Source organism: Oxyura jamaicensis, chromosome 3 (assembly GCF_011077185.1).
Source record: "Oxyura jamaicensis isolate SHBP4307 breed ruddy duck chromosome 3, BPBGC_Ojam_1.0, whole genome shotgun sequence".
In the NCBI taxonomy this organism is placed as follows: Eukaryota; Metazoa; Chordata; class Aves; order Anseriformes; family Anatidae; genus Oxyura; species Oxyura jamaicensis.
Window position 1 is genome coordinate 11,573,549 of NC_048895.1, and position 11,899 is coordinate 11,585,447.

Here is an 11,899-nt window from a genome sequence, read left to right on the forward strand (position 1 = left end):
TCGGGCGGGCGGGCGGGCGGGGGCGGCCGCCGGGAGCGGGGGGCGGTTCCGCCGCGTGACGCCGCCGCGCCCGTCTGCCCGCCGGGGGCGGTGCCGCGCTCGCTGCAGACCCCCAAAAAATCCCTACATCCCCCTCCAAAAAAGGCTCACCCGGCACTACCGCCGGCCCTCACGGCCCCGCTGCCGCAGAGGGCACGGCGCGGGGAGGGTTCGCCTCTGCCGGTTTGGAGGGCTGGGGACGGGGAAGACAGTGATGGGCAACGGGGGGTGGGTGGGGGAGCCTCGGTCCGTCTCCTGAGCGAGGCTGGGCCGGCGGTGGTTTCCTTGGCGTGTTGTGGCAGAGGTGCCCACTGTGCCCCATCTTGCCCCCCTGCAGATGTGGCTTCCCTGCCTCTGCTCCAGCCAAGCCACCTCTTTGTGTGGGGGTGATAGGGGCCTCTCATTTTTTCCACACACAAAGCTCGCAGGAGTCTGCAAAGGCTGTGGGGATATGAAGGTACAGACTTATGACCACAGTTCACCTTTTGGACCGCAGGAGAAGTCTTTTGGAAAGCCAGAATTCTCTCTGGTGTAGTTTTAAACCTGCCTCAATGTATGACCATCCCCACACTTGCAAACTATTCAGGAAATTTAATGCTTCTAAAGATTGTTGTTTTTATCTGCCTGGAAGCTAGTTGGTCATACCACAACTAGTTTTGTCTAGATGGCGGCCTTCAAGCTTTGTGCTTAGGGGCCTAGACAAAGACTATTGTGATCTGTTTGTAGCATTTGCCAAGGTCCTGGCAGCTCTTGAAAATATCGACTGTGCTACACTGAAACACTCACCAGGGCATTCCAGCAGTAGGCATCCCAGAATTCCTTGAGTGGTGTGTGCAGCCATACTTGTTTTCTGGGCAGAATGCAGCCATTAACAATTTAGTTTTGAACTGAAACTTCAGAAGTAAGTGGAAAAAAAAAAAAAAAAAAAAATTGTTCTCCCACCTCAGTCCCAGAGGAGTTAGCCTTATGTTTTGTTGTTGTTGTTGTTGTTTTGATGAAACAGGCATTCTCCCATATGACAAGTTTGATGAAGTAACCAAGCAACATGTTAAGGAACAAGAATAAAAACTTGCTAGATGTGCAATGTATCTTCAGTACATACAGCATAATCAGGCTTCCTTTTTATTCAGCCAGATGATATCCATATCCACTTATTTTTAAATATAGAGTGAGAATTTCTCTTGACAATTCTAATAACTTGACCTATGTGAACAGAGCAAGGAGCAAATACCTCTCCTGCTATGAAAAAACATATAAATTGTAGGCTTCAACATAACAAAAAGACACATTTTTAAAGGAGCAGAATTGTAACCTGATATGTTCGTACTTATGGTAAAAAATAGTATTTTCTAACTGCCACCTAATTTTTATTGTGCTCATGGTGAACACATAATAAAGTAGTACATGCTCTTTGATAGGCAATGTCAAAGCCAAAGCCCAGTCCATGCTGGCAGTAAGTTATATGTGTGGATGTGCTGGCACAGGTAGAGGTTTCTTCCACCTTCAAAAGGTGGAAGTTGTGCTAGCTGTAGCCAGAGGATGTTCATATTTCTCAAGAAGCTTGCCACAGTGGGAGAATATATGGGAAGAGCCTACAAAGAAGGAAAGCAATGAGACATTAAGTGAGCCAGGACGATACAGGGAGATGTTGGGAGATTTCCTTAATTTAATGGTGGTTTTGGTTGAGTTTTAGGAAAAAAAAAAAAAAAAAAAAAAAAGGCATTACTTTTGGCATTCTCAGCAATTGTTGTGGCATGTGGTGTCATAGTTGATTCATTCTTGAAGCAGCACAAAAATAAATAAAAAAATAACGAAGAAATGTGAATCCCAAACCATTTATCTTCATAGGTCTTTCAGTTTGACAAGTGTATGGAATATCTTGTAAGAAGCACATGGCCTTACAGAAACCTGACTTTCTACTGCATAAAATAATGTGTGTTACACCAAAATATTTATAGGTTTTGAACAGTAAAGAGATACAGCAGTAACGATATTCTTGGAAACAACATATATGCTGTCAAAGGGAATGTAGTACATTATACAACTTGCAAGTTTGAGATCTTTTGGGTGGATGCATATTGTCAGAACAAAGTGCCTTTGAGTCATTAAAAGGTACACAAGTGAAATTGTCCAACAGTTGTAATTTTAAATAAGAGATTTGTTGGCAAGCTGAAGTGAATGCTGGAGCTGTCTTTTAGGCACGTACATGCAATAGCATGGCTGTCAGAGCTAATAAGAAGTCAAGGAGGTGCATGAGGAATATGGATCATTCTGCTGAGAAAACAAACAAAATAAAATAAAATAAAATAATAAAAAAATGAAAAATAATAATAATTAAAAAAAAAAAAAAGAATTAAAGTCAAAATAAAAGTCTTTTTAGAGAACACTGGCTATCTAGGCAGGCATGAGAAAGATATGAGGAGGGAGAAAGTTATTTCTGGAACAGAGACAGCAGGAATTGTTTTAAAGATTTTAGAGAGAGCAAATCTGTTTCTTTGCTGGAGTGGTCCGGGCTAACATTCAATAAATAGGGTGGTTAGGTTTTTGGGATACCTCAAACCTCTACTGTGGTTATAAGCATTCCACATTTCTGACATCTTTCCCTTTCCCTTTTCTGGAACTACTATCAGTAATCCTTCTATAACAAACTAAATCTTGAAGAGCTTCAGGCCCAATGCAAAGCTGACCCATTGTTTATTTGATTAAGTTCTCACAGAAGACATTTGGCAACTTTTTTTTTTTTTTTTTTAATGATTCCTTGGTATCTTTTGAAGTTGATCTAGAGTGGAAAACAGACAAAACACAGAGAGGTATAGCAGAAATAATATCTGTATCTGCATACAGCAAGTAAGGTTTAAAGAAGTATGAGGAAAGAAAGATAAAATTTCTGCATATTAATTGCTAAGTTACTGGTCAGTCTCGGGTTTGAGTGAAGAAAGCATGGGTAGATCTAAAGTAAGAAGAAAGTAAAAGATACCTGTAAGGAAGTACTTGAAGATCTTGAACTAAAAGAGACAAAACTATACAATTCAACAAAATGAATTGCAGCACATAATCAAATACAGTACTGGAGGTATTTGACTCAGGTGTATGACTGAATTCATAAAAGAGAACTAAGAAGCAACTAACTAGTTGTGAACTGAATTTGATTGTTTCTCTGGAAAATGCATATTTGGAGCTTGCTTATGCCTAACTTTGGAGGATCAAGATTTTAAAATCTTGCTTAAAACCAATTCTGAAAAGATAAATAATAAAGTAAAAGAGCATACTTATGAGGATTTAAAATATTTATTGACCTTATATCCAGGACTGGCATTTAATGGTATTTCCAAGTCTTCTGCTATTTCAGAAGGTGTCACTTGTGTTTACTGATCTAATATTCCAAATGAGAAAATTGGAGAATCATATATTTATATGTGGCTTTGGGACTATAAAAGTAGTTTTGCCCAAAGAAAGTCTAACATGTCCAAAGAAATCTAACATGATTAGAAAATTTGTAGGCATGTTGTTAATCAGAAGATATTTGTGGACTTGGTAAGTTCAAAATCTGAGTTGACCACAAACCATTTCAAGACTTACACATTCTTCTGAACATCACTGCTTCCTAATGTTTACTGTAATAGCAAAAACTTAACATGAAGCATATTCAAGAGAATATAACAGTAACAAGTAACATCTTGATGAAAATCCCCATTTGATCCTCAAGATAAATATAGATGCCATTTTTCTTGGCGTGGTGGCTTCATTGTAGAGAACTGTTTAAAGCTGTAAGAAAAATACACCTGTTGAAAACATAAGTATTAATAGTATCTGTATCTATGAAATGTGAAATATTGAATTGGAAGTTTTTTGATATTTGCATATCCAACCTGTGAGGGTTTTTTCATGAAATGAGAGGAAAATTGTGTGTGAAGTTAATTGTATTAGTACGACATAATCATCATGGAGGAAAATGCACTGTAAAGAACAAAGGAGCTACCAGGACTTTCCCCATTTCTGGAGGGAGGTGCCAATTAATGCTTTTGTTTACAAAAATTTAAGAAAGTAAATGATTTTTGAACAGATGAGTCTTCTTTAGTTCAAATGCTTGCTTTTTATGTCTTATAACAACTTTTAAGCAGTAAAGCATAGGCAACCTCTCAGAAAAGAAGAATTGAAGAGAACAACAATCTTTTGCATGTTGTCATTGAGTGGACGGTGTCCACTAATTACTTCAAAGCTTATTTCATCTGTAACATTCCGTGGAATTATACGCTTGAAAGAAATGTGTAAGAAATCCCACAGCAAACAGATCTGGTATTAATTTGAATCTGAGAATATTTTAAACCCAAAATACTTTGCTTAGTATTTCTTTCAAAACTCTTAATATTTAGCAGTCTTTTATAAATGTTACTCATATAATTTCTCATAATTCCTTTTTAAATCTGACTAAATGCTGAGTCATATGTAACCAATGTAATTTATGTTAAATTTATGAGTGTCATTTGTGTGTCATTTTTATAAATTTTCATGAAATCCATTCATCATCACCAGTCTTCACCTCATCATCCTCTTTCCTAGGATGGCAGGAGCTGCCTAGATAAAACAAGAAGCTCTATTCCAAAGACCTTGCAAATTGAAAAACAATGTATAACAAGTCTATAAGGCTGGCAGAATGACAGGATATTCTAGTGTGAATTATCTGTGTGCCCAAATCATAGATGTAGTATGCAAATTAGTAGAAGCAATCAAAGAAATTGCATCTTGCACAGCTGCAGGATTGGATCTTACATGGGAACTTCCCTCGAAGGTGCTGAGTGCCCTCAGTTTCCACTACCCACTAATGTGGGCTGAGGGTACTATGAAGAACTTATCCCATTTTGAATCAAGCCCTTTGATAGCTTCAAGAAAATCTCTGATTATAATAATTTGTTTTATAATGCGTCACTCTACACTTATGAAAAATGAGTATACTTGCTATAATTCAAGTATTCTACAGATACTTAGCTCTACTAAAAGTGTGCCAAGTATACTAAAAATATATTACTTTTCATAAGGGTATAATTTCCTAGTAATCAGAAGATATCCTCTGATTCAAAATTGCTGTAATTGTTAATGTTGCTGAAAATTATGAAGGCATCAAAGCAGAGGAATATTTGTGGTATGAAGCTGCAGATAGGTAGTTGAGATCATCAATGTTTAAACCGTAAATGATGCACCTGCTTAAGAGATTCAGCAAGGGAATACCACAGTGTGTCAGATAGCTAATATTTTTACCTGTCAGGGCAGCTTTATTGTTGAGATGCCTTTCACTGAGGGATGTGAGAGTTGCCTTTCCAAGAAATTGCAGTAGTAATTACAATTAGCTTAAAAGCTTCTTTCAGTTTATTTTTGTTTAGTCCCCACAATCTGTCTTGACAGTCCAGTGTTATCATAGCTCTAATAGTTTAGGTATTTCTAAGATAATGCAGAAGAAAGTAGTAGATTAGAGGAGGCAAACAGAAATAAGACAAGGTCCAATAACATTCCAAGGCCCAAATGAAAGATAAACGGAAAATCATCAGAGAAGACCGTTAGAGAGAATACAGTCACTGTAGTTGAAGTGGTTAGAAAAAAACGAGCAACAAAAGTTACAAAAGGAAAAGTTATTGTGGGAAATGAACAGGATGTAGGAAGGGTGAGGAGCAAGGAATAACCAACAATAATTAAAAGACAAGTAGAAACTAGGTACAAGGAAACGAATCGAAGTTGCCTGATGATGGAGCATTTTGCCTGGGGTCAAAAAAAAAAAAAAAAAAAAAAAAAAAAAAAAGTAATGAGGTATAGGACAAATCTTAAATACCTGGCCATCTTATGCCGTGGGGGTCGACAAGCCCGTGGTCGGATTCCTGACGATGAAGCCATGAGGAATGTAAACAAATTAGAAGGAACAAAGAAGGGTGATTCAGGAGACGCTTTGCCGTCTCAAACTGCTTGTTCTCCAACTGTTAAGACATGGAAGTTGCTAAATGTTTGCTGTTGCTGGGCAAAGGTGTTAACCAATTAATAGCTAGTGGAAAAGTACCACTTGTAGAGCTAATGGTGTAAGCAGGGAGCCTGTCCTCAAAAAAGGTAGAAGTTACTGATCCTAAAAGAAACCCTGGTGTCTGTGTGGTCATTACACCACAATCACCCACTAAACCATCTCTAAACACCACGTCCAAACTTTCCTTAAACACCTTCAGGGACCGTGACTCCACCACCTCCCTGGGTAACCTGTTCCAATGCCTGACTACTCTTTCTGAGAAGAAATGTCCCCTAATTTCCAACCTAAACCTCCCCTGGCACAACTTGAGGACATTCCCTCTAGTCCTATCACTGGTTATCTGGGAGAAGAGGCCAACCCCCAGCTCCCCACAACTTCCTTTCAGGTAGTTGCAGAGAGCAATGAGGTCTCCCATGAGCCTTCTCTTCAAACTAAACAACCCCAGTTCCTTCAGCTGCTCCTCACAGGACTTGTATTCCAGGCCCTTCATCAGCTTTGTAGCCCTTCTCTGGACACGCTCCAGGGCCTCGATGTCCTTCTTGTACTGAAGGGCCCAAAACTAAACACAGTACTCAGGGTGCGGCCTCAACAGAGCAGAGTACAGGGACAATCACCTCCCTGATCCTGCTGGCTACACTATTCCTGATACAAGCCAGGATGCTGTTGGCCTTCTTGGCCACCTGAGCACACTGCCGGCTCATGTTCAGGCAAGCGTCAGCCAACACCCTCAGATCCTTTTCCTCTGCACAGCTTTTGAGCTACTCTGTCCCAAGCCTTTAGTACTGCATGGGGTTGTTGTGACCAAACTGCAGGACCCGGCACTTGGCCATGTTGAACCTCATCCCATTGGCCTCTGCCCATTGACCCAACCTGTCCAAGTCCCTCTGCAGAGCCTTCCTACCCTCCAGCCTATTGACACTTCTTGGTGTCATCTGCAAACTTACTGAGGGTACACTCAATTCCCTCATCTAAATCATCAATAAAGATAAGAAAGAGGATGGGCCTCAATACCAACCCCTGGGTAACACCACTGCTGACCAGTCACCAGCTGGATTTCACTCCATTCACCACCACTCTCTGGGTCTGGCCATCCAGCCAATTTCTGACCCAGCAAAGAGTGTACCTGCCCAAGCTGTTGGCTGACAGCTTCTTCAGGAGAATACTATGGGAGACTATGTAAAAAGCTTTGCTGAAGTTTAGGTAGACTATGTCAACAGGCTTTCACTCATCCACCAGGCAGGTCACCCAACCATAGAAGGATATGAGGTTTTGGTAACCTCACATTTTTGGTCTGACCTCCCAGGCAATCAATGCTGAACATGTTAATACAACAAATTGTTAGTAGCATTCAAACACTGGCTCTAGCTTCAGGGTTCCTTCTAGTGCCACCTGTAAACACAAGCTAGAATCCAGGACAGGCTGTTTTCTCATTCAAGGAAATTATTCCTTCTATGCAATATGAATAATCAAAGTTTTCTGCAGGATCTGGAATGTTTTTGTCTCTCTCAAAGAAACATGCTTCTCTGATGGAAAGATGTATATTGCAGTTGTGGTTTTAATACTGACAAGTTACTGTTTGCTTCATGTAATGTTTGATCTATACTCTGTTTTTCCTGTTGCTGTTTCAACTGTTTGCCTTGCTCAGCCATATTCATTACAGAGTTGTTTTTTGGTCTTGCTCTTTATCTGTGATTATTTCCAGCCATTTTGTGACCACAACTTGTGCTGACTACTGCTTTTGATTTAGGTGTGCATTTGTGCAGTTACCAAAGCAATAGGAAAAAACAGAAATTTCACACAGACTTATATAGTGGCAGTAGAAAAAGTCAAATATTTTAGACAAAAATTTTAGACAAAAGAATCAAGTTCTCTGATGAATTCAGTAAACTCTTGTTTTTTATCAAAATTTTAGCATTCCATAGCCAGATAACCCAATCTGAACAACCCACAATCATTTGAAGAAAGTGTTAATGACAGAGATTGAGCTGTGAGTACTCCTTTGTAATTATTCTCTAGTATGTGATATGCTGTTTTTCTGTGATGTGTTTTCATGTTTTCTCAATATTGTATTCATTTGTGTTGAGTTCTTTTTATGTCCCCTTAGCCATAAACTCCTTTGGATATGCTGACCATTGGAAAGGTTTCTTCATCTACTTACTGTTTTTATTTCAGGTTATTTCAACGTATGTAGAAGCATTTAACTTGACAAATTATAAAAATATGAAGTAATAAAAATATCATGCTTTTACTTTAAAGATTTATGGGCTGTATCACATTCAGTTATTGCTAAGGTAAATTGGAAGCTTGAAATTACTCCATAACTTGCCTACAAGATATTGTTTAGTTTGAGTTCTTTATTTATCATATAAGCATACAGAAATGTCTTCCAAGTGGAAGGATCATTAGTAATTGCCAATTTTAAAGTATTGTTGGGTCAGAAAAATAGTTATGGTCCTATAGACAGTGAAATTACCTTAGTTATGTTGGTTTTAGACAAAAGATTTGGGCTGGTATGCCTCAAAGCTTTGATCCTACAAATTACCTAACAGAGGACTCCAGTAGGATTTCCCTTCTGATTCTAAGAGTTTATATTGATTCTTAGGCATTCAATGACTTAATGCCACAGGCAGAGAAACACAGATTTTCCCGATGATTGCAGTTTTCAGGAAGTTAAAATTATGCAAATTGATCATGGTTTGCCCAAAAATCAAATTAGCATTGTGCACCTGTAGCAAGCATAATATGTGTATTTCAATGAAACTATGAACATTCAGCATATTTTTACTTCATTAGCACTCCAGGGGTAGCAGTGACTTAATTCTTTCCCATTGAAAGCTCTGTAATTGCTACCTGTAGACATTCTATGGTTGTCCATAAAGCACATTTGGAAAAAAAAAAAAAAAAAAAAAAAAAAACATTATTTTTATGAAAAGTATTGAGAAGTCAGCGTTATGATTCATTCTTTTATAGAGTGAATTACTCTGCTCAGAGTGCAAAGCCTTTGGCAGTCTAATTTTGTGGGGCATAAAATAAATGCCATTCCCAGAACTGGGCTGCCTGGCTTTGTAACACTTCAGATTTAGAAGCAGATACTTGCTGTTTGGGATAGAGAGTTCATAGAACACCTGTTCTGACCATATAAAGCTGCATTTAAAGGAAAGGAATACTGAGATGAAAACTTATGAAGAGCATAATCTAAACACCACATAAGTAAATGAACCTCACTGTGATATGGTACAGAATGAAAGAGGGGAATGGAAAATCCCATCTATTAATGTATTTCTCTTGGTTTAAGAGAGATTCCTTGATGAATGAAGAAAGTAAACTTAAAGTCTCCACAAAGTGGTGATCACTTTGACACAATTAATAAAAATGGTTATCATTGTATTTTGCTGCAAATATCTTTTTTTTTTTTTTTTTCTTATACAGTTGAATTAAGAAAGATAAAAAATTTGCACAGTGATCTTGTTAAGTTCCCTGTTACACTTTGGAAAAGCCTTGTTTTGAAAGCTCTGTTAGTTGAGTAATAACCCTCCAGATTAGTTTTTATTTCCTTTTAACTGAATCACTAAAACTTTTTACTTTCTATTAATAAAGTATTTCCACTTTCCCCTTTTTCCTAGGTTTAACTTTGTTTACTTTTAAAATAGATTTTCTTTTTTTTTTTTTTTTTTTTTTTTTTTTTTTTTCACAATATGCTTAGCTGAACCTTCACCTAAGCCCACAGATGTCCCCTCAGATGCTAATAGGTACTTTTGAAAAACATATGAACTTTTATTTCATTTGAATATGCACAAATCTATTGGTAAAACATTTTGAAATTCAAATATAAACATTACAGAGGATATAAGCACATTAAGCACTTCAACTGAACATAATATGGAGTTGTGTTAACAATTTTCGCCCTCATTGATGTTAACTATCAATTTAGGTGACAAACCTGTGAAATTATTAACCTACAGCTAAAGATACTTTCTCAATCTGCTGTTCAGAAAAGCTGGCTATGTTTTGGGGATGTATAAAGAATTTATTGTAGAGCAATACTGGGTAATAACATAATGCCACTATATATAATACTGTATGGCCTCATCCAGAAAGGTTGCTGAAGTGTTTGGCAACCCTTTTCAAAAACAATATTGACAAACAGGTTCTGGAATAGGAAAGGAGAATTGATGAGAAAGCTGGAAATTATAAGATCTCTTATTAATAACTGAAAAGACCAAAGTTTTCTTTGTGAAGAAGAGTCATATGAATGAGCATTTAAAAAACAAACACCCCCATGAAAAAACGCAGACCTACAAGTTTGTGTAAAGGAGAATAGATTTGAAGCTATTATTCCTTGTCTTGTGAGAAAGATATTAAGAGAAACTAAAAGAAAGCTTATTCAAATATGTATGGGGGTATTCCTTTTTATCAAGTGTATAATTAAATCATGAAACACATCTGTACTGGTTGCTACTGAGGCCACAAACTAAGCACAATTTGAAAAATATTTTAATATTTATATAATAATGAAGAATATACAAAATGTTGATAATGGTGACTAGCAAAAGATTTTCAATGACTGGTAAACTTCAAAATTCAACCACATCCTTAGAAGCTTTATTAGTATCTGCCTTAGCTTTATTGTGCATTTTTCTCTTAAAGCATCTCAACCTGTCCATTGTGATAGCCAGCCTGCTGAATTGAAAGGACCTTGTTTCTGTTCCAGTAGGGAACTGAGAAGAGCTTTTCCATCCCAGTCTGGACTGTGAGTCTATCATCTACTTTCTTCAATAGGTTTTCTTTCTTTTCAATAGGTTTTCTTTCTTTTCAATATATTTGTTGTATGTTGCTTCATCATTTTGTATATAGATGTATATTTGTTCTGCTCATACAAGAGCTGTCCAGCTGTGTGCCAGATGTTGTTAGCACAGCACTGTGTCTGAGCTAGTGAACCTTTCTGAGGATTTTTTTTTCCCTCAACAAATGTTACAAGGGCTCTTAATCAGCAGCAGATTCTTTGCTGATCCTTTGCTGATCTTTGCTGCATCCTTTTCTCTGATATCTCATTCTTCTGTAGCTGAACACGGACATTTAGTGACCTGTGCAGCAAACAAATATAGCCTATTTAAATTTATAAGGTGTCCATAAGCAGAATTGGTTTTGAACATGATAATTCATTATTTTATTAATCAAATCAGGTGTTTGCAAATAGTATAGCTTGTTGATTCCATAGCATTTTTTTTTCAAACCTGTGGTGTTTTTATTACTCAAGCTGGTCACATGAATATTTTCACAAATAAAAATATATTGATTTGAGTGCTATTGTGAAGAAAGTGAAGAGTTTTGAACATCAATAAAACTGAATTCAGGAATGATGTTTAAAAATATATATTCATAGTTGCATATATTGCCTGCAGTATTCATTAAGCTCTGCTAATAGAAAACAAGGGATTTGGGGAAAAACTTATGATATAGTATGTTTTTTACTTACATAATTAGGAACAGACAGCTATTGTTTGGAGTAACAGAGCTTAAAGATTAAGAATACATTATTCTCCTTTATTTGCATTTGCATTTGAAAGAATTAGTACATTGTTCATTAGTACATTGTCAAAGACAGGGTTATGTCTTGGTCCTATGTACGCTCACAGTGAAGTCCCTGCCAACTCCTTTAGTTGCTGCCAGGAAGCCAGTGAACATAATTTCTTCCCTTCCCTTCCCTTCCCTTCCCTTCCCTTCCCTTCCCTTCCCTTCCCTTCCCTTCCCTTCCCTTCCCTTCCCTTCCCTTCCCTTCCCTTCCCTTCCCTTCCCTTCCCTTCCCTTCCCTTCCCTTCCCTTCCCTTCCCTTCCCTTCCCTTCCCTTCCCTTCCC